The following is a 22,485-nucleotide window of genomic DNA, read 5'->3' on the forward strand; positions in this document are numbered from 1 at the left end:
TGGAGTCGCACAAATGTTTTTGTGATCATTGTATTGTACACGTATTTCTTGGGTAGGCTTGCATGTTTGTAGGGATAGGGACTATGAGGAGGGCGTTTGCATAAGAAGCACCTGAAGGTGCTGTATAACCTTCTGTCTCACTTGGTGCTTTTATCGCACACCCTTTTGCAGATATTCTCACCACAGTACAATGCAAATAATGTCAGTGTATCCATATAAACTTATTTGAATGTATCCTGCATAAAAAAATGCAGCCTGTGAATCTGTCTGATCTCTTGACACCTAAGGAGCAGATAAGCATTAGAGACATACTTAGCACCTCCTAAGTAACTTTGGGTCCTTGACGTTCTCTTACAAATATATTCAGAATCAGCGAGGCTGAGAAAATGATAAATACAGTGTTGTCCTCATAATAGGAGTTCAAGTTCCTAACACACGCTCTCTGTTGCTTAATCTCACATGTTCTTTTTTACTCCAAGTAAAATTTTTGGTGTATGTGAACTCTAATGCCAATGAAAATGTCGGAGTGGGTGCTAAGTTCCACTCTGCTGGCTGAGCTGGTGGAATTTTGGCCACTCTGCGTTACGCTTGTAACGTGGAGCTCTGGGCAAATTCCGTCATCTGCCACTTGGTGGGGTTTTTTCTCGGGTGCGGCTCGCCAATGGTAAGTTGGCATCCCCAATTTCCATGTGCTAGTAGGGCACCCAGTGAGATTTTCTCACCATGAATGGGCACAGGCAGACATTAACATTTGTAGTGAGAAAGCTCTCAAGTAGAAAATCTTTGAGCAGCAGAAAAATCAACTTGAGCAGTGATTTTTCAGCGTGGAACAAGCTTCCAGCACTAAGAATCAGCACAAGCAGTGCAATATATTGGTTTCCACGCCTTCATGGATCTCTGTGGAGTCTCGCAGAGTTTTCTTGGAACTCCATGGAATTCCATGCATTAAAACTCTGTGAGTTCCGCCCACCCTTATAAAAATGTTTACCCACATTTTCCTATAAGTCTAAATACTGACTTTAGCAAATATACCTGGTAAACTCTTACTGCATTACATTATAGAATGGAATCATTATTACTAACACACTGTAATAATAGTATTTGGCCGTGCATTTCCTTAAGGTTTCATTGCAGGTGGTAAATTCTGCTCTGTGATCTTATTTTTCCCCCTTAAATTCTATTACCTGAGATTCTCAAGCTACCTAAGCAGGAAACATTAGTCCAAGGAGCAGAAATCAACTTGTTTGACTATTTTTGTAATTTTGCATGTCAATTATTATTATGCATATGAAAGGACAAATTTTGCAATTTATATGAACACGTCTCTTTCAATTTGCTCACAATCTGCTTCATTCCCTTCTAACCAGATTCCAAGCATTGCACTCTACAGAAACCTCCCTTTCTCACATAAGTATCTGCATAGTATATAACCTCCACAATTCTCTCTTTTCTACTCTATTCTGATTCTACTCTTTTCGCAGCCCTTGATACCCTCAACTCCACACGATTGCACAACTCACTCCAACCTTGGTTTCGCAAATTGAGCACTCAGCTGCTTTTTATCTTAATCCTGCTATTTCAGTCTCTCTGTCCTCTCCACTTGCACTTCATTCTATGTTTACTTCCTTCAGCTTTTCCTATAATTTTGTTGTAGGCTAAACCATTTCCTATTATCATTCCTCATATGGATCTCGCACTACCCCACATCGGCATTGTGAGAAATTGTGTTGTTGGTTAACTGAGGAATGAGCCCTGGTCGAGCAGCAACCACAATTCTTGTCAGAATAAGGCACAAGAAAACCTCAAGTTAACCTGCTCATCCACTGGTAGCTGTAGGAGGCTGGCCTGGTGTGTGGTTGGAGGAACCATCCAAGAGAGAGACCCTAAATAGCCCTGAAAGGGGGGGTTTGTCACCTAGGTGGGTAACCACCTATCAGGAGGGGACTGGCACTGGCCATTCAGATACTCCCAGCATTCCCGGCCAATCTTGATTACAAGATGGTTAAACCTAGGGACCCTCTGGAAGAGCTCTGAGCACCACCCCTGGGGTGGTGATGGACAGGGAGTCACTCCCATTTTTCTTTGTCTGGTTTCACGCCAGAGCAGGGACTAGGGGTCCCTGAACCAGTGGAGACTGGTTTATGCAAGGAGGGCACCAAATGTGCCCTTCAAAGCATTTCCAGTGGCTTGATGAGGCAACCACTCCCAAACCTGTAACACCTATTTCCAAAGGGAGAAGGTGTAACACCCCTTTCCCAAATGAAATCCTTTGCTCTGCCTTCCTGGGCTTGAGCTTCTCAAGCAACATGGATGGCAGAAATCTATCTGGGAGGTGACAGCAACTTGGGGTGCCTGGAAACCCTCAGAAGGCTATAATGGCAATGCTGGGGATCCTCTGATGAGACCCCAGAGTGCATGGGATCATACAACCAATGCTTGCATTGGGGTATGTTTCCATTATTTTTTATACTAAACATGCCTGTGTTCAGAGTTACCATTATGTAGCTGGACATAGGTACTGACCTATGTCCAGTACAAACATAAAATGGCATCCCGCACTCACGAAGTCTGAGAAAATGGGCCTGGAGTTTGTGAGGGCACCTCTACTAGTGCAGGGGTGCCCTCACACACAGGTACTTTGCACCCTGCCCTCTGGGCTGGAAGGCCTGCCAGAGGAGAGACTTATAAGTGACCTGGTGCAGTGGAAAGTGGCACACACAGGCTACAATGGCAGTCCTGCAGAATCTTTTGCTTAGGCTCCCTATGAGTGGCAAAATATATGCTGCAGCCCATAGGGATCCCCTAGAACCCCAATGCCTGGGTCCCTAGGTACCATGTACTTGGCACTTGTAATGGGGCACCAGTAGGCCTATTGTGGAATGAAATACAGTGATAGTTACCAACATCTAAATTTAGGGGAGACAGCATAACTACTGGGGACCCGGTTAGCAGGATCCCAGTAGACACAGTCAAACACACTGGCAAACAGGCCAAAAGTGGGGGTAACCAAGCTAGAAAGAGGCTACTTTCCTACAGCAGCTTGGCACAAATCAGTCAGACCTAACTTGAAGGCAATGTGTAAAGTATTTGTGCAACACTTCAAACAGTAAAACAATGAAAACACCACACAAAATGGATCTCACCCAGATTAGAAAAATAGAACTTAATTTATTAAATAAAACAAGACCAAAGTGAAAAAAATCCAATAAGTCGGACTTGAGTTATGAATTTATAAAGAATAAACTGTAAAACAGTGCTTAGGGCAAGAAGCACCAACTGTGAATATCTGTTAGCTCCAGACAGGGACAAAGTCAAAAGCTCAGGTTGACTGCGATAGAGTGTGGGCCAGATACATGGACACAGTTAGGCCCGCTGAACCAAAGTACCTTAAATCCTGTCAGCGGAGGGCTGCGTGGATCTGAAACACAGATGCGTTGCTCAGCTGAGGTGATGCATCTGTTCCCAGATGCGGCAAGACTGCAGTGCAAGATCCCGATGCTTCATCATCCAGGATACTGTCAACATAGTCTTGTGATGTGAAGGCCAGTGTGCGTGGCACAACTGAGGCGATGCTTTGGTTCATATGAGTGCCTAAGCTGCTATGCGGAGGCTCGGCACCATCGCCGAGGCTGCCATCAACAAGATATTAGAGCTTGCTCCGGGGAAGGCATTGCGCATTGGTAGTTCCGAGGGCCATGCGTTGATCCCAGGATGTGGAGTGCAGAGCTGGTAAGAGTTGAATGAGCAGCCCCATCCTCTGTAGTCCCTCAAAACCAGTTCTGAGGGTAGTTCCCTACCAACTGGGTTAGGTGCCAGTCTGAATTGTGGGAAAAGGGCTACCTTCCTAGGTCTTGCTTTACATTTACTTATGAAATGGTAGATCCCCTTACAAGTTATTGAAGTTCCCAAGTCCACCCTAACTAGTTTTCTTGCAAGGAGAATAGCAACCCCTCACACACAAACGGGCCATTGGTCTTGCTCTGGGATCAGTTCACACCTCATGAGGGCTAATCACTGGTAGACTAGCTGTCAGCAGCTGGTAGACTGCATTACATTATGGAATGGAATAATGATTAGTAATACACTGTAATAATAGTATTTGGCCGTGCATGTTCTTAAGGTTTCTTTGCAGGTGGTAAATCCTGTTCTGTGGTCCTATTTTTCCCCCTTAAATTCTGTTACCTGAGATTCTCAAGCTACCAAAGCAGGAAACATTATTCCAAGGAGCAGAAATCAACTTGTTTATTTTTGTAACTTTGCATGTCGATTATTATTTTGCAAATGTAAGGACACATTTTGCGATTTATATGAACACATATCTAATGAGACTAATGATAATTAACCTATTGGAGGTTCAGGGAGGTAAAGAGTAACTTTCTAAAAGTTACCTTTCCTCCAAATGTACTAAAATCCAAATTTACTATTAAATTTTATTTTTACTAAGTATTGAATATAGCCTTACAATGCATTTTGTAGCTGCTTCCTGACAGATGTTACAGATTAAACCTTTTACTCTATACTTTTTAGAATTCAGCTACAGCACTGCCAGTAAAAATAGCTTTTGATGCCTAATCACTGGGGGAACATGTGGATCTTAATTTTACATAAATTCCACTGTTAAAAATGAGGGTTTAGGGGTGACTTATTAATATTATAAAGCAGGGTATCCCACCTGTGAAAAAGGAATATTTTGACAGGTCTGTGCAGCAAGTTTTAAGCTGATGCACTCTGGGAACGCAGGGTGGGCCTAAAGTCATGTTTTCTTGGTCACTGTAGTGGATGCCACAATCACTGCCACAGTCCACAAGTGAAATTTAACTTTCCATGTCAAGGGTGTACTTCGGCACCATGTACTATAGACTTATAAGCAAGTTAAATATGCCAATTAGGATAAAACCAATTTTGACATATTGAAAGGGTGAACACATACACTTTATTCCTGGTTAGCAAGGGTAAAGTGTACAGAGTTTTAAATTCATCAAAACAGATAGAGCAGAAACTGGTGGAACCCCTCAAAAGATGGTAATTTTCTTCATGTGTAGACCCGAGCAGATGGCAGGGAGCAAGGAGAACTACCCATCCCATGGGAGTTCTCATCACTAGGGTAGAAAAATCTAGAAAGATCATCCGCATTTGCATGGTCAGTAAAGTCCATACCCTGAAGAGAAATAGGCCACATCAACCATTTCAGATTCTTTCCCTCCATTTGCATTCAAAGGGCCCTGCGGTCTGTCTGAATATAGAAATGAGTACCAAACAGGATGGCCTCAGTTTCATCAGAGACCTGACTATCGCAAATGCCTCTCTTTACATGGTACTCCAGTGTTGTTCCCTAGGAAGTAGCCATTTGCTGATGAATGCCAGGGTCCAGACCCTCTTCATTTAAGTGGGATAGAACTTCCCGATTGCCACGCTCGGAAGCATTTATTTGCACTATAAATTCAGTGGGTGATAATGGGTTCCTCAAAGAATGGCATGGTGCACAGTGCCTCTTTCATGGTGTCAAATGTTTTTTGACATGCCTCAGTCCAGGGCACCTTTCTAGGTTGATTTTTGTAGGTGAGCCCAGCAAGTGGTGAAAGATTGATCCCATAACCCCTCATAAACTGGCAATACTATCCCATGAGGGAAAAAATACCCTCACATGGGTCTGAGTGTAAGGAGGCAACCAAGCATAATGTTCTGGATCTCTGGCACAGAGAGGCTACCCAGGCCCTCTGCCAACTTGGTGGCCCACATACACTACAGAGCCCTGCCCTATTGGGCACTTACTGCCTTTGATAGTCAGGCTTGTTTGTTGCAGGGTAAATTGCACCTTACAGAACTGGGCCAGGTGGACTTCTCAGCTAGAGTTGTAGACTGCAGTGTTATCCAAATAGGTTGCACTGAACTCCTCCACCCAGCTAGGACGTGATTGGCCAATCTCTGCAAGGTGGAAGATGCATCTTTCAAAACAAAAGGTTATCATCTGAAGATAAAAGTGCACTTCAGGAGTGGAGAATGCCAACCCCTCTTTTAAACCCTTGCTTAGGTCAATCTTCCTCTATGTGGACATCCAGTCCACACATAACCTCAGTTCTGGGATGCCGACCAGTGGCACAGCCTTTGGAACCAAGACAACTGAGCTAGACTAGGGACTACTGGAGGTGCCGTAGGTAGTCTACCAGAGTGGCCTGCTGGTCGTACCATTGTTTACTCACTGGTTGGCTGGCCTCTAAGTTCACACTGTCCTCTTTCACGTAGTGTTTCATTTTGGACTGGAGGGCTAACATGTAATCCAATACATCCTGTAAGGGTTTCATAGGAGCTTTCTTCCATCCTTCCTACATAAGACTGATAAGTCCTCTCAGAGGATGACTGAACAGAATGCCTTTAAGGGTCTTCTTTCAACAAAAACACTGGTCTAGAGATGATAGTGTGTGGAGAACTCATAAATAACCCCACACTAATTCCACATGGACTTCATGTATGCTGACATGAAGTTAGTCCTCCTGTTTGACAATACCTCTTTGGAAAATCCCACTAGGGTAAACATTGTCATCAGGGCCCTAACCATCATGGGTGTAGTCTCTGTTTTCAGGGATATCGCCTTAGTGTACCAGGTGGCATCGCCCCCAAACACCAGGATAAATTTGTTTCTTAGGGTTGTATTAGGGTGAACTGGGACTGTCAATGCCCATCTCTACCATTTCAAAAGGGGTCCTTACACACTTGACACTGGTCTGACAACTCACACATCACTGGCAGAATGCCTCCACCTTGATTTGCCTCTGGGACAGTAGGAGTGGTGATGAGGCATCATAAGTTAGGCTTGCCCACAATATCCTGCCAAGAAGAGATCATGAACCAGCTCCAGCAGGAAGGCCCAGTAGCACTGGGGGACCAGCAATACTCCTGTTGACCCATGCTAAGGGGCCTTAGGCTCACTATATTGGAGACCACCCTGTAAATGAATGTGGTATTCACTAGAGGTGTCACCATTCTTCTGGGTGTCAGCCTGTTGCTGAAGACCAATGAAAGTATGCCTCTCTCTGCACTTTGTAGAACTCTTCCTGAAATGGTCCTCCTGCTGCTTGTTACCCACTCAGCTCAAGAAGGTAATCCAGGGCAGATATCACCTCCCCTGTAGGTTCCAGTTCTTCTCCCTTAGGACTGGACTCATCTTGGACAGTGGGAGATTTAAGTGCTTGTTTCCCATGTGACCTGTTCCGCCCTTTTTGGTGGGAACTCCGGTCACTGTTTTAGGTTCCAGGTTCTTTTGAGTTCCCTGATGAACTGCCAAAGACTGTTTGGCCAACACCATCCACTCAGCCAATCCCAAGATCTCTTTGGAGCTTTGAACTCTACCTCTCTCCAGATGGTATGCTCCAAGTCATTTCCAAGCAGACATTCTACAGGTACGGGTGGGTTGACAGCTACTTTCAAAGAACCTAACACCCCATCCTGCTTTGTTGAAATGATCACCATAGTATTGTTTACTGACCTGATTGTCAGCATTCACCACACTGTGGAGTGATCTGCTCTACAGACACCAGATGACATTCCACAGTTGCCAAGCTGGCTCATGTGTCTCATAGAGCCTGCATCCGCTTCCCATCAATGTAAGACCACTGCTTGTACTTCTTAGTGTTATCAGGCATGTGGACCATGAGTGACATCCTCTTATCACTCAGGGGCACTAGAGTAACCTATGCCCACTCAACAGCTCTCACCTGGCCAACTTCCTCCCTCAACCCTACACTGGCAATCCCTGGTGTTTGCTTAATGGTCGGAAGATGATTTTCTGGGACATATAGGGGGTCATTACAACATTGGCGGTAAAAGCAGCTTACTGCCGTGCAGAAGACCGCCAACACACCGCCGCGGCCACAGAATTCTGGCACTGCCATTATGACACACAGCTCGGAATCCGCCAAAATCTAGACACCCACACAAGTCCGCCACACCAAAGGTCAGTGATAAACTGGCGATAACAAAACCTCCACCGTCACTTCAACAGGAATACGCCCTCACTATCACGACCCTACGAATCCACCCGGCGGTCTTTCAACCGTGGTATTCCATTGGTGGTACACACCACCGTGCTCAAAATACACACACATTTACAAAACACAACCACATTGGACAATTCCAAATACACACACCTGATACACTTACACACACCACTCCCACACACTATACACTATAAAACACACACCCACATCACCCACAGACCCTTACGTCAACAATTGCGACAGAAGGCCAGAGAGAGACACCACCAGAAAGAACAATAGCATCCACAGGCACTCAACACCATCACTCACACAACATCCACGCACCTCACACAACCCACCTCTAAATATCACCCCACACCACAACACACATCACCCCACACATCACCCACACCACCCCATGGCACCGCAAAGACACCCCAGGTTTTCTGAGGAGGAGCTCAGGGTCATGGTGGAGGAAATCATCCGGGTAGAGCCACAGCTATTCGGATCACAGGTGCAGCACACCACCATAGCTAGGAAGATGGAGCTATGGCAAAGAATCGTGGACAGGGTCAACACAGTGTGACAGCACCCAAGAACTAGGGATGACATCAGGAAGAGGTGGAACGACCTACGGGGGAAGGTGCATTCCGTGGTCTCAAGACACCAGATAGCGGTTCAGAGGACTGGCGGCGGACCCCTACCTCCTCCCCAAGAACTAATAACATGGAAGGAGCAGGTCTTGACTATACTGCATCCTGAGGGCCTCGCAGGAGTAGCTGGAGGAATGGACTCTGGTAAGTCACACCTTTAACTACCATATCCCCCACCCTACCTGCATGCTATCACATACCCCCACCCTCGCCCTCACCCCCATCACTCCAACTCCTCACATCTGTCCCAATATCACAAACCACACATCCCAAACCCAAGCCCTACATGTAACACCAAAGCATGGACACCCATCACCAAAGAATGTCCACTGCACATACCCATACGCCCCCCTAAACCATTATCACACAAGGTCCCACACAAGAATGCAAGTACTGGGCTACAGGGTCACCCACCCATTGCACACCATGGCACACACAGATGCAATAATCATGCTTTTACACCCCTGCAGGACTCCTACCCAATGTCACCAGACAGGAGGGTCCAGACATGTCCACCCCACCCACAGAAGAGGCCCACAGTGATGACAGCAGCTCTGTCCAACTGGATCTAGATGACCAGCCCGGCTCATCTGGGACCTCAGGACAGTCGGTTCCCCTCACACTGGCACAAGCCACAACAGAGTCTCCCCCCTCTGGAAACACCATCACAGCAACCACACAGCGGGCCCATACCTCTCTCCCCAGGACACGTCAAGCAGCAGTGTGTCCACCACTACAGGGAACCCAGGCTAACCCACCACCCCAACAACACCAGGGACCTGGGGCAGTGGTAGTGGGCACACGGTTCAGGGGACAGAGGCCCAGGGAAACAGGGGAACTGGGAGGGCTGCTGTGCGACAGGGGGAGGACAGGCCCTGGGAACCCACTCTCCACGAGGCTCTCTCCAACATCATGGGAGCCTACCACCATTCCCAGGAGACAATAGCAACAGTACTGGCCAAGTTTCAGGAGACCCAGCCGCTGCAGGAAGAACAGTATTTGGGGTTTAGGGAGGAACTCAAATCCATCAATTCCACCCTGGGCACCATTGTAGGGGTGCTGAAGGAACTCGTCAACACCAGGAGGGACACTGTGGCACAACAAGGGGCCCCTGACACTAGCCTGGACGATGAACTGCCCACCACCTCCGCCGACGCTAGTGGACAGGACCACGACACCAGCACCCCACCACCTGCAGATGGAGAACCACCCCACAAGCGGTCCCGAGATCCAGGACAAAGACAGAGAACAATGCCAAGTCCCCTGCCAAGAAATGAGACCACCCTGATTGTCATCCTTCTGTCCTACTTTGTCACCCTGTCCGTCCATCAACTGCCCCAGCTCCACTTCCTATGCCCCTTTGGACAATGCACCTGTGAGACTAATAGACTGGACTCTGCCATGGACATTCCTCCACCATCACCCCTGACCATTTTACAACCCCCTCTACTATTTTGCACTTAAATAAACACTCTTAAATCACAAAACAATCTGGAGTCAGTCTGTACTTTCGAAAATGTGTATTAGCAATAACTGTGGCAAAATGCTATATCCAATGTAATGTCAACATACCTATGTCACACAGCTCTAGTCCATGTGGAAACAAAGCAGAGGTCACACAGTTGGACCCACATCTGTGAAATCGAAAGGGAAAGTGACAACTCAGTGTCCATACACTGGGTGAAAATGACAGATAGATGAGAGGTAGAAGAATTAAATCAGATGTAGCAGGCAATGTTGTCTTCTTACCTGTGTCTCACTGGAAGTATTGCTGGATTACTGTGGTCCTGTTGTCTATGTCCTCTTCTTCTGCTTCCTCTTCTTCACTGTCCACAGGCTCCACAGCTGCCACAACACCTCCATCTGGACCATCCTCCTGCAGAAAAGGCTCCTGTCATCGCAAAGCCAAGTTGTGAAGCATACAGCAGGCCATGATGATTTGGCACACCTTCTTTGGTGAGTAGAATAGGGAACCACCTGTCAAATGGAGGCACCGGAACCTGGCCTTCAGGAGGCCGAAGGTCCTCTCTATAATCCTCCTAATCCGCCCATGGGACTCATTGTAGCATTCCTCTGCCCTTGTCCTGGGATTCCTCACTGGGGTCAGTAGCCATGACAGGTTGGGATAACCAGAGTCACCTGCAAATGTCAAGGGACAACTGTTAGACACACACTAACTCTTAGGGACATCCCCAGACCCAGTCACCTAGTCACACTGTATTGGGTCCATGTCCTCACCTAATAGCCACACATGGTGCCTCTGGGGTTACCCCATCACATAAGGGATGCTGCTATTCCGCAGAATATAAGCGTCATGCACTGAGCCAGGAAATTTGGCATTCACATGGGAGATGTACTGGTCTGCCAAACACACCATCTGCACATTCAGAGAATGGTAACTCTTCCAGTTTCGGTACACCTGTTCACTCCTGCGGGGAGGGTACCAAGGCCACATGTGTCCCATCAATGGCACATATGATGTTGGGGATATGTCCCAGGGCATAGAAGTCACCTTTCACTGTAGGCAAATCCTCCACCTGAGGAAAAACGATGTAGCTGCGCATGTGTTTCAGCAGGGCAGACAACACTCTGGACAACACTTTGGAGAACATAGGCTGGGACATCCCTGATGCTATGGCCACTGTCATCTGAAAAGACCCACTTGCCAGGAAATGGAGTACTGACAGCACCTGCACTAGAGGGGGGATTCCTGTGGGATGGCGGATAGCTGACATCAGGTCTGGCTCCAACTGGGCACACAGTTCCAGGATTGTGGTACGATCAAGTCTGTAGGTGATAATTACATGTCGCTCCTCCATTGTCGACAGGTCCACCAGCGGCCTGTACACCGGAGGATGTCACCATCTCCTCACCTGCCCCAGTGGACGTGCTCTATGGAGGAGAACAGAAAGCAGAGAGTCAACCAACACTGAGGTACGTAAACACAACTTAATCGGAAAATGTTTTAAAATCGACATATGGCTGTATTAGTGTTTAAGCAAGGCCTAGATATGTGTGACGCAGTAAAAAACAATGCCATGTGGCCCCCTGAAATGACGGCTACCTGACCTGTAATGTGGGACGAGTGGATATGAGGTAATTGCGCTGGCGTTGTACACTGTTGCGGTAGGCTGTCGAAGACCGTGGTGCAATCCTGCATTGGTTAACATTGGACCCTATGGGTCCCAGGAGTCAATGACGATGTACGTCGGCGGTGACGGTACACACCGCCGCGGACGTCACCGCCATTTTCTGTCTGTTCAATCACTTATCTATACTGCAAGTGTTGCTGTGACGTCAGTCTGGAAGAGACAATGGCTTGTGTGTCTGGGGAAAGGGCATCTGCCTTCAGCACAGAGGAGTTGGATAAACTAGTGGATGGGGTCCTCCCCCAGTACACGCTACTCTACTGTCCTCCAAACAAACAAGTGAGTACACTGTGAGCATGCTGTATGGGCAATGCCTGTTTGGAGTGGTGTGGATGAAAGATGGGGGGGGAGAATGAGGCGTGCATGAAACGATGGTGAGTGCATGTGCGTCATGGCAAGGGTAGGGATGCGGGCCAATGAATGTGACGGTGCAGACGGTTATATCTTCTCCTTTTCCCCTGTACCATTCCTGTAGGTCAGCGCCCACCAGAAGAAGGACATTTGGCGTGCCATCGCCAAGGAAGTCCAGACCCTGGGGGTCTACCACAGACAGAGCACCCACTGCCAAAAAAGATGGGAGGACATTCGCCGCTGGAGCAAGAAGACGGTGGAGGCTCAGCTGGGGATGGCCTCCCAACATAGGAGGGGTGCCCGTCACACCATGACCCCCCTGATGTTTCGGATCCTGGCAGTGGGGTACCCGGAGTTGGATGGGCGCTTGACGGCATCACAGGAGCCACAAGGGGGTGAGTACACTCTAATTCAGCTGATTCAGTGCGCATTGTAGGTGTCTGGGTGGGGGAGGTGGGCTGTGGGTTTCCCTAGGCCAGGGCGTGTTTAGTAGGCAAAGTCCCTTCTTAAGGCAGGCCCTGTGGCACCCCACCCCACCTGTGTACAGAGCCAACTACACCTAGTCAGGCTCCTGTGACTTCCATGTGTGCAGCAATGGGCATAGCCTTGTAACCCATGTTTTGGTGATTGATTAGGGCACTCCAAGTGCACGGCGTAGTGCAGGGGGCTTCTGTGTCTGTAGTGTCCGCCAACGGTAGTGGTATTGGACACACTCAACATGTCTTTCTTCTGTCTCCCCCCCTTTTTGTGATCTCCCTGTGCTTGTGTGCATTAGGATCATCAGGCGGAGGAGCAGGAGGGAGCTGCATCCCACATGGCCCTGGAGGGCGACACAACGGAGTCAGAATTCACCAGTGGGATGGAGGGCGAGGGGAGCTCCACGGCGGGGACAGGAGCTGAGACCAGCGACACGGACTCCTCCTCTGATGGGAGCTCCCTTGCGGTGGGGGGCCCCTCTGTGCCCTGCATTAACAGGTACAGCCGCCACCCCCTACCAGCACCGCCTTCCAGCAGCCCCTCAGCATTTGCCCTGTGGCCGCTCAACCAGGAGGGTGGGCATCTCCTTTCCCCCAGGCATCTCAGGCCCTGCCCCAGTCAGCCCTGCTGCCCTCAGTGAGGAGGCCATTGACCTCCTCAGGTGGGAGTGTTGCGTGTTGCGTGTATGTGTCAATCTTTTTTCCCTCCCCCCTCCTCTGTGTCGTAGGTGCAGTACTTACCGTGGTTTTCGCCGCCGTCTTTGTTGTTCCTGGTAGAGAAGCAGGAAGATAAAGGCTGGCAGTATCTGGAGCTCGGGTTCCATGGTGTCCTGTTTCCTCGTGGGGTGTGTAGAGGTGGGTGCTCCTTCTAAGACCTGTTTCCACCCTGTTTTTGTTCGCAGTGAATCCGCCCCGGAAAAGGTGGTGGATTGGACTGTTGTGATACAGTGGGCGGAACCTTGTCTTCCGCCTGTCTGTTGGCGGTTACCGCCGCGGTCATGATTCAATTTTTTTTACCGCCGGCCTGTTGGCGGTTTTACCGCCGCTTTAACATCGACCGCCAGGGTTGTAATGACCACCATAGTGTCTCCCTTCTTATGACCTGTCTAAAGATAATAACAACACTATGCGCTTTTTCCCGCGAAAGCCTCCTTCTTCTCAGAAGTGTTCTGGGGATCTTTCCCTTTAAACTCTTTTGTGGCCCTGCACTTAGGGATCTAAACCACCTTTCTACTGGGCTCCCCAGGTACCTTACTGGATATTCGGGTGCTGAGCCAGAGATTCAAGTGAGCTTGGAATGTATCAGGTGCAATTGTACCTCTGTACTGCAATTATTCAAGAAGTCCTCCTGCATAATCTAATGATATAGCCCATCATAATCCTTTACCTTCCTGCCCTTCAACCAAGCATCCAGTGCCTTTCTTGACAGGGTGACAAAATCCTAACAAGACTTGTGCAACTGTTTCTGGCTATCACAAAACTTCATATAATACTTCTCTGGGTTTAGACCAGATTTGTGTGTGTAAGCGATTTCTTTATCCGGGCATACTGAACCTGGTAAGCAGCATCTAGGACAAATAATGTATGCCTCCTGATAATGGACATGTTCTTCTTCAGGCTAACCCCCAGTCCTTCTCTGGGGTGCTACGAAAGCACAAGGCTACCTCATAAGCTCAAAATAATTTATCAATATCACCCCACCACATAACTAGTAACCAGGTCTTTCAGCGGGTGGACCTATGTGCACATCTCCTAGCACCTCTGAAATACTGTCACCATCATCACTAAACCCGGATACCCTCTTGAAACTCAAGTTCATTATGTGCTGGCTCCTCTCATAGACCAGCAGGGCCTTCTTCTCTTCTAAGGGAAAGGTCAACTTTTTCCCTTCTGCAATCAAGGACAACTTTTTTTTATCTTCAGCAGGCAAAGCCAACTTTTTTTCCTCAAGGGCAATGGTAGCGAGATGCAATGTCACACACATTGAGGGGAACCTTCCAGGCACCTAGGCCTGCTTAACTTCATCCTTGTTCTTCTCTTCAACTTTATCCTCATTATCCTCGTAGGTGGACTATAACTGCAGATTTTCCTGAGGGAAATGTGTCAATCCTCCATCTTGGATTCTGTGCTGAACATCAGCCCTCACTGTTCGTTCTGCAGCTCTGCCATGCTAAAACTGTCCACGTTAGCCACATCAGGCTCCATGTTCTCAAAAGATGTAAGCGCAAGAATTAATTTAGGAAAAATCTAAAATGACCCAATGAAAACCAAAAGTCAATTAGAAATCCAAACTTCAATTTGTGCTGTCAATTTAGAAAGGGATTTTTAATTTCAACTTAAATCACTCTGTGGTACTGCAAAACAAAGTCGGGGATTCCATTGCTGAACAGCAATGTAAGAAAGTGGATTATTATTTGGGGGGGGGCGCTATCTCCCACTTCAAGGAAGAGTAAAACTAGCTTGTCAAGGTGAACTCCAAAGTCACTATATTAACCTGCACTCAACCTAGTTATGGCACACAACAAACAGGTTTAACACAGGACAGTACAAAAAGTGTATAACAGTACCAACACAGTGATAAACACTAAATTGCAACCAATAAAATCCCAAATTGAATTTAGAAAAATAGAGTAAAATGTAGCAAACAAATGGACATCAAAACAACGAAATTCCAGTCAGGAAACCAGAGATATGGATTTTTAAAATTGTAAGTACAAATGGTGCCAAAAAACAAGAGGTCAAATGATAGTCTATGGAAGTGCTATATCGGGACCTGGGTGGCACTCCAATCCAATGGCTATTGTAGTGAGCCACCTGGGGACAACTCCCCATGGTAGCACGTTACCTCGGATGTACACCTTACACATTATTTGGCCAGGCATAGCCAGACGCTATATAATAACGGGTGGAGACCGCATGAGGTCTTTCCACCTGTACTCTATAACTAGCTGTGTGTGTGTCATTTGCTAGGTGCCAGATAGTCTCTGAGCCTCTGTCAAGATACGCAACCTGACTTAGGGTCACCACACTGGTGACAAAGGTAGCCACATGTGCTGCCCACCAAAAGGAGATCATGTGCCCAGCTGGCCCAAATCAAATCAAATCAAATCATTAACATTTATAAAGCGCGCTACTCACCCATGCGGGTCTCAAGGCGCTAGGGGGGAAAGGGGGGGTTATCGCTGCTCGAACAGCCAAGTCTTTAGGAGTCTCCGGAAAGCGGAGTGGTCCTGGGTGGTCCTGAGGCTGGTGGGGAGGGAGTTCCAGGTCTTGGCCGCCAGGAAGGAGAAAGATCTCCCACCCGCCGTGGAGCGGCGGGTGCGAGGGACGGCAGCAAGTGCGAGGCCAGCGGAGCGGAGGGGGCGGGTGGGGACGTAGAAGCTGAGGCGTCTGTTGAGGTATTCCGGTCCCTTGTTGTGGAGGGCTTTGTGTGCGTGGGTGAGAAGACGGAAGGTGATCCTTTTGCTGACTGGGAGCCAATGCAGGTGTCTCAGGTGTGCGGAGATGTGGCTGTTGCGGGGTACGTCGAGGATGAGGCGGGCCGAGGCGTTTTGGATGCGTTTGCAGGCGGTTTTGGAGTTTGGCGGTGGTCCCGGCGTAGAGGGTGTTGCCGTAGTCCAGGCGACTCGTGACAAGGGCGTGGGTCACGGTTTTTCTGGTGTCGGCGGGGATCCAGCGGAAGATCTTGCGGAGCATGCGGAGAGTGAGGAAGCAGGCGGAGGACACGGCGTTGACTTGCTTGGTCATGGTGAGAAGAGGGTCCAAGATGAAGCCGAGGTTGCGGGCGTGGTCTGCGGGGGTCGGTGCGGTGCCGAGGGCCGTGGGCCACCAGGAGTCGTCCCAGGCGGACGGGGTGTTGCCGAGGATGAGGACTTCCGTTTTTTCAGAGTTCAGCTTTAGGCGGCTGAGCCTCATCCAATCTGCGACGTCCTTCATACCCTCTTGTAGGTTGGTCTTGGCGCTGGCGGGGTCCTTGGTGAGGGAGAGTACAAGTTGGGTGTCGTCGGCGTAGGAGGTGATGATGATGTCGTGCTTGCGTACGATGTCGGCGAGGGGGCTCATGTAGACATTGAAGAGTGTCGGGCTGAGCGATGAGCCTTGAGGTACGCCGCAGATGATCTTGGTGGGTTCTGAGCGAAACGGAGGGAGGTAAACTCTTTGGGAGCGGTTAGCGAGGAAGGAGGCGATCCAGTCCAGGGCCTGGCCTTGGATCCCGGTGGAGCGTAGGCGGGTGATTAGGGTGCGGTGACAGACGGTGTCAAAGGCAGCCGAGAGGTCGAGGAGAATGAGGGCGACTGTTTCACCGTTGTCCATCAGGGTTCTGATGTCGTCTGTCACAATGTAGCCTCCACACTAGACAATCAGCTGCAGGCCATAGCACCCACACAGAGCTCTGTTGACGGTGCACTCTACCCCTGAAAGGCCCTCCAACCTCCAGAACCTGCCAGCTCTGTCTTTTGCACGGCGGCCGGAGGGCTGCTGAGCTCATAGCCTTCTGCCACCTCCTCCTGTTGCCCTGCTGACTTGAGATGCCTCTGTGGTGTGAGTGCAGGCCCTGCTGCTTTAGGACAACAAGAGATGCCACCCTTGCATGCTCAGCCACCCTGAGTGCCTGCAACTCCACCTGTGCTTCTCCTCTTTGTCTGGGCCCCAATGCAGAATCACGGATGAATGATAACACAGTAGGGTGGAGTGTTGCTTGGTGGACCCACCCATACTGAATTGGGCATGTAAATGGATTCTTCGATAATGCAAGGGTTGGCAGCATAAATCAAAAGAAAGAATATAAAAATAAATGGGACAAAAAGGAATAAATACATTGTATGAGAGGAGGTATTCTTGTGTTGGTCAAAAATTGTTCGGCCAAGGGAAGAGAGAGAGATGTCACCCACCATGTGAGCTGTCAAGAGGCCACAAAAGTACCCACCGAAAGTCTGCAAATAGTAAAAGCAACCACTGAGTACCCCTCAGCTAAACCGTGTCACTTCCAACAAGCAGACAATTCATACCTCACAGAGATATCGCAGATTACCCGAATGCAGCACAATCTCCGAGGCAATTTCCCATTGATATGCCTTAATAGGAGTACCATCACTGGTAGATATGGGTATGGGGGCTATAAAACTATTTCATCGCCACCTGAGAAAAAGACAGAACTCTAAAACGCTTGCTGCTCCTACAATATGCAATAGATGAAATATACAAACTAGCCATCTCCCCAGCAACGATGCAGCAGACAACTACATCACAGCAGTAGAGCACAATGCTTATTTTGACCTACAACCAAACCCAGGCTTTGAGTGTTTTAAACTCTGACAAGCCTGCCAATGGGAAGGAGAGTCAATAGACACTTTGTACACACTGCTGCGAGAACTAGCCAGCAAATGTACAGCTGATGACCACCCAAAAGAAACAAGAGCACAGATTATCCAAGAATGCTGCAACAAAACACTCAGAGGCCTCATCCTGAGACAACTAAATATCAGCCTAGATGACATTCTCATCATGGCAAGTCGCAAGAGCCCCTGAGATGGATACTACCATGAGGCAGAGTTTGGATAAGAGTCCATTCATAAAAACAGAATGTTCTGATGCAATACATGTGCAAGGAAAGACAGGCATGGGATTGGCCCCCAATATCAGATTTTGATGGGGGTTCAATTTCACAATCTTAGACACCTCACATGGCCATATTCAGAGTCACCATTGTGAAGCTACATATATGTATTGGCATATATGTACTGCACGCTTATAATGGTGTCCCTGCACTCATGAAATCCGGGGAATTGGCCCTGGACAACATGGGGGCACCTTTGCTAGTGCAAGGGTGCCCTCACACATAGTAACTTTGCACCTAGCCTTCTGTAAATTAAGGTTAGACATATAGGTGGCTTATAAGTTACCTGGTGCAGTGAAAATGGCTGCGAAATAATGTGTGAAAAGTTTGTATAAGCTCCTTAACGGTGGCAAAAGAAATGCTGCAGCCCATAAGAATCTCCTAGAACCCCAATGCCCTGGGTACCTAGGTACCATATACTAGGGATTTATAAGGGGGGACCAGTGTGCCAATCAGATTTGGAAGATGGAGTCACTAAATTATAGTGACAAATTTGGTCCACAGAGAGAGAGCATAAGCACTGGAGTTCTGATTAGCAGAACTCCAGTGACACAGTCAAGCATACTGGCAACACACATAGGCCCCAAACTATTAGCACTGGGGTCCTGGCTAACAGGATCCCAGTGAGACAGTAAAAACACACTGACAAAGGGGGGGCATCAAAAGGGTGCCCGGACCAGAGAGAAGGGTGTGCTTGCTACTCCTGCTGCTTTCTCGTACCAAAGAAGGACAGAGACCTCTGTCCTATATTAGACCTGCACCCTCTCAATTTCTTCCTATGAAAAGAGAAGTGAAAATGCTCTCAATGGCTCAGTCCTGTCTTCCCAAAATCCCAAAGACTGTTTGGTAGTGTTGGATTTGCAGGATGCCTATTTGCATATTCCAGTCCTGTCTGGCCACAGAGGTTACCTGCGCTTCACAGTGAGCCACAAGCACTTTCAGTTTGTTTGCTGTGCTTCCTTTTGCTCTCACTTACAAACAGGCCACAAATGGGGGTAACCATGCTAGAAAGTAACTACTTTCTCACACACTGAAACAGCTATCACTGGATGAGTCAGAACCATCTAGAGTCACCAAACAGCCACATGGGTGAAGATACAGCCCAGAAGCCTCATCTCCAGAAGAGGAAGAAGAATTATTCTTCATCTCGTTCACCAACAACCTAAAACGGCACAGAAGGCCACAACCAACATGAATAGTAGACATCACTGGATCCAAAGTCAAATCCCTCATAGACACCGGCCCCTCAGTCAATGTAATGGGCTTCCAGCAGTATTGACTCCTCCAACCAAAGCCAGTGCTGATGCCATCCAACACCAAGATATTCACATATGAAAGCTTCATCCCACTACCACTGAAGGGGCGCATGACTGTGAGCATACGCTCGGACGACCAGAAAATCCAAACCACATTTTACGTGGTTGAGAAAGAAGCAGACACGCTCCTTGGTAGTCACTGTGCTGATGACCTGGGGTTGGTTTAATTCTCAAAGAATGTGAGAGCATTTCAGGTCGATGAACTGCTGCACCAATTTCCTGAATGATTCAATGGCCTAAGGTGTTTAAAGGCTCCTCCGATTTAATTACACATAGACAAGTCTGTGAAGTCCAATGCCCTACAACATCGGCGTATATCCGTAAACCTACGACCATTAGTCGAAAAAGAACTCGACAAATTTGAGAGCCAAGGTGTTATAGAGAAGGTATTGGGTCTTACACCCTGGGTAGCTTCCATTGTGATCGCAGGGAAACCAAAACAACCCGGAAAGATATGGCTATGTACTGACATGCGCCTCTCTAATCAAGAAGAGAGAGGCCCACCACGTCAACAATGGATGGCATCATCGCGGTTCTAAATGGGTCCAAATGGTTTTCCAAGTTGGATTTGACACCGGGTGCCATCAGCTACACCTGTCTGAAGAGAGCAGGTGTCTACCAATGTTCTCCTCACACCTGGGACTATGCAGATACCAAAGACTGAAATTTGGCATTTCTTCATCGGCGGAGGGATTTCAAGACACCATGGAAAAAAAGTTGTCATGGCTCCAGGGCATCATAAATGTAAGTGACGACATCCTAATTCATTCTGCAACCACTGAAGACCATCACCAACACCTCCAAGCCACCTTGAAGTGTCTCTTGGAACATGGTATTACCCTCCACAAAGACAAATGCTCATTATTCCAGACATCTAAATTCATTGGGTACATCAGAATCCAAGAGGGAGTGTAAGTTGACCCCCACAAGTCACAGGCAATCAAACAAACGTAGGCACTGAATACCACAGCCAGGGTACACAGTTTCCTTGAAATGGCCACCTACTGTGACAGGTTCATACCTAACCTAGCTACAATTGCTGAACCTGTGAGAGCCCTTACCAAGGTCGATGCTCCCTGATCATGGAACCGAAAGAAAGAGGAGGCGTTTCAAACAATAAAGATAGCCCTGTTGAGCAAACCACAAGGCCCTACTTCAATCCCAAGAAAAAGACAGAACTACTAGTAGATGTAAGCCCTGTAGGCCTTTGGGCTGTACTCACTCAGGAGGTACAACCTGGTAAATGGGCACCACTTGTGTTCGCCATCAAAGCACTCATGCACACTGAGAAGTGGTATGCTCATATGAAAAGCACTTGTGGTCAAATGGGCTTGTGGACATTTTCACCTCTACCTCTGTGGGAGATCATTCAGAGTGATCACTGACCACCAACCACTCATCCCCCTGTTTAGAGGCACCACACATCACACTTCACCATGAATTGAATGCTGTGCCAGCCAACTACAACACTACCGCATGGAGGTAGTTTACCACCCAGGTGCAAAGATTCCAGCAGATTTCCTATCACGTCATTCTCCCCAATTGGTAGAAGAAAGCACAGACAACTAGGAAGCAACTGAAGAATATGCCCAAATAGTAACCCAAGGAGGATGCTCAAAATCACCCAACCTGCATGAAATTAAAAATGCCACCACTGCAGATGCAGTACTCATTAAGGGAAAGGATGCCCTACAAAAGGAGTCATGGTGGGATTTCCTATGGGAAGCCAATGGTTGGCTGGGACCTGACAAAGAGAGGCTCAAAAAATTCTGGAGGGTCACTAATGAACTCAGTGCTACCTAGGATGGCCTCATAATATGGGGACACAGGCTGGTGATCCCTTCTGCCTCTAACAGAGAGTAACCACGTTGGCCCATGGAGGACATCAAGTCACCATTAAGATGAAGTTGGGTATGCAAGTGTTGGAAAATGGCACTCTCTGAAGGGTCACCCCAAACCGTTTGCCTTCCTCCTCCTCTTTTTCTGACCTCATTTCTGTTGGCTTTAGGACTCTGGATACTTTACTACTCCTAACCAGTGCTAAAGTGTGTTTGCTCTCTCACTAAAGAACATGGTAACATTGGCTCATACCCAATTGGCATATTTAGTTTACTTGTAAGTACATAGTACATAGTAAAGTGCAATACATATGCCCAGGGGCTTTAAATTCAATGCTACTAGTGGGCATGCAGCACTGATTTTGCCACCAACATAAGTAGCCCTTTAGCCATGTCTAAGGTCTGCCATTGCAAGGCCTGTGTCTGCAGTTTACTGCCACTTCGACGTGACATCTAAAACTACTTGCCAAGCCTTAAACTCCCCTCTTTCAACATATGTCACCCATGAGGTAGGCCCTAGGTAACTGATAGGACAGGGTGCTTTGTAAGTAAAAGGCAGGACATGTACCTATGTGTTTTACATGTCCTGGTAGTGAAAACTCACAAATTCGCTTTCCACTACTGTGTGGCCTGCTCCTCTCATAGACTAGCATTAGAACTGCCCGCATATGCTTTTAAGTTGTAGATTCTGATATGGAAGGAGTAGCCCTGTCATGTTTAGTATGGCCAGAATGGTAATAGAAAAACCTGCTTACTGGTGAAGTTGGATTTAATATGACTATTTTAGAAATGCCACTTTTGGAAAGTGGGCATTTCTCTACACTTACTGCCATCTGTGCCTTACAGTCTCCAATCCACGTCTGGTCTGTGCTGTTTGACAGCTCCCCTTGTGCATTCCACCCAGACAGCCATAAACACAGGACACTCAGTTACATCTGCATTCATCTGCATGCTGAATGGGTCTCCCTGGGCAGAAAGGGTGGAGGGGTTCTCTTGAATATTTCAAAGGCAAGTGCCCTGCCCTCACACAAAGCACTCCTGGCAAACAGGACTGGGCTGAAAGGTGAACTTGAGCACTTCAAAAACACTCTTTGAAGTTTCCCCCACTTCAA

At 48.0% G+C, this 22,485-nt stretch overlaps 1 protein-coding gene across 1 annotated transcript in view; it reads left to right on the plus strand.

Moving 5' to 3' along the window:
* LIPI (lipase I) overlaps positions 1–22,485 on the plus strand; it is a 170,390-nt gene that overhangs the window by 131,552 nt on the left and 16,353 nt on the right. The window lies entirely within an intron of this gene.

The sequence above is a fragment of the Pleurodeles waltl genome, chromosome 8, assembly GCF_031143425.1.
Source record: "Pleurodeles waltl isolate 20211129_DDA chromosome 8, aPleWal1.hap1.20221129, whole genome shotgun sequence".
NCBI lineage: Eukaryota > Metazoa > Chordata > Amphibia > Caudata > Salamandridae > Pleurodeles > Pleurodeles waltl.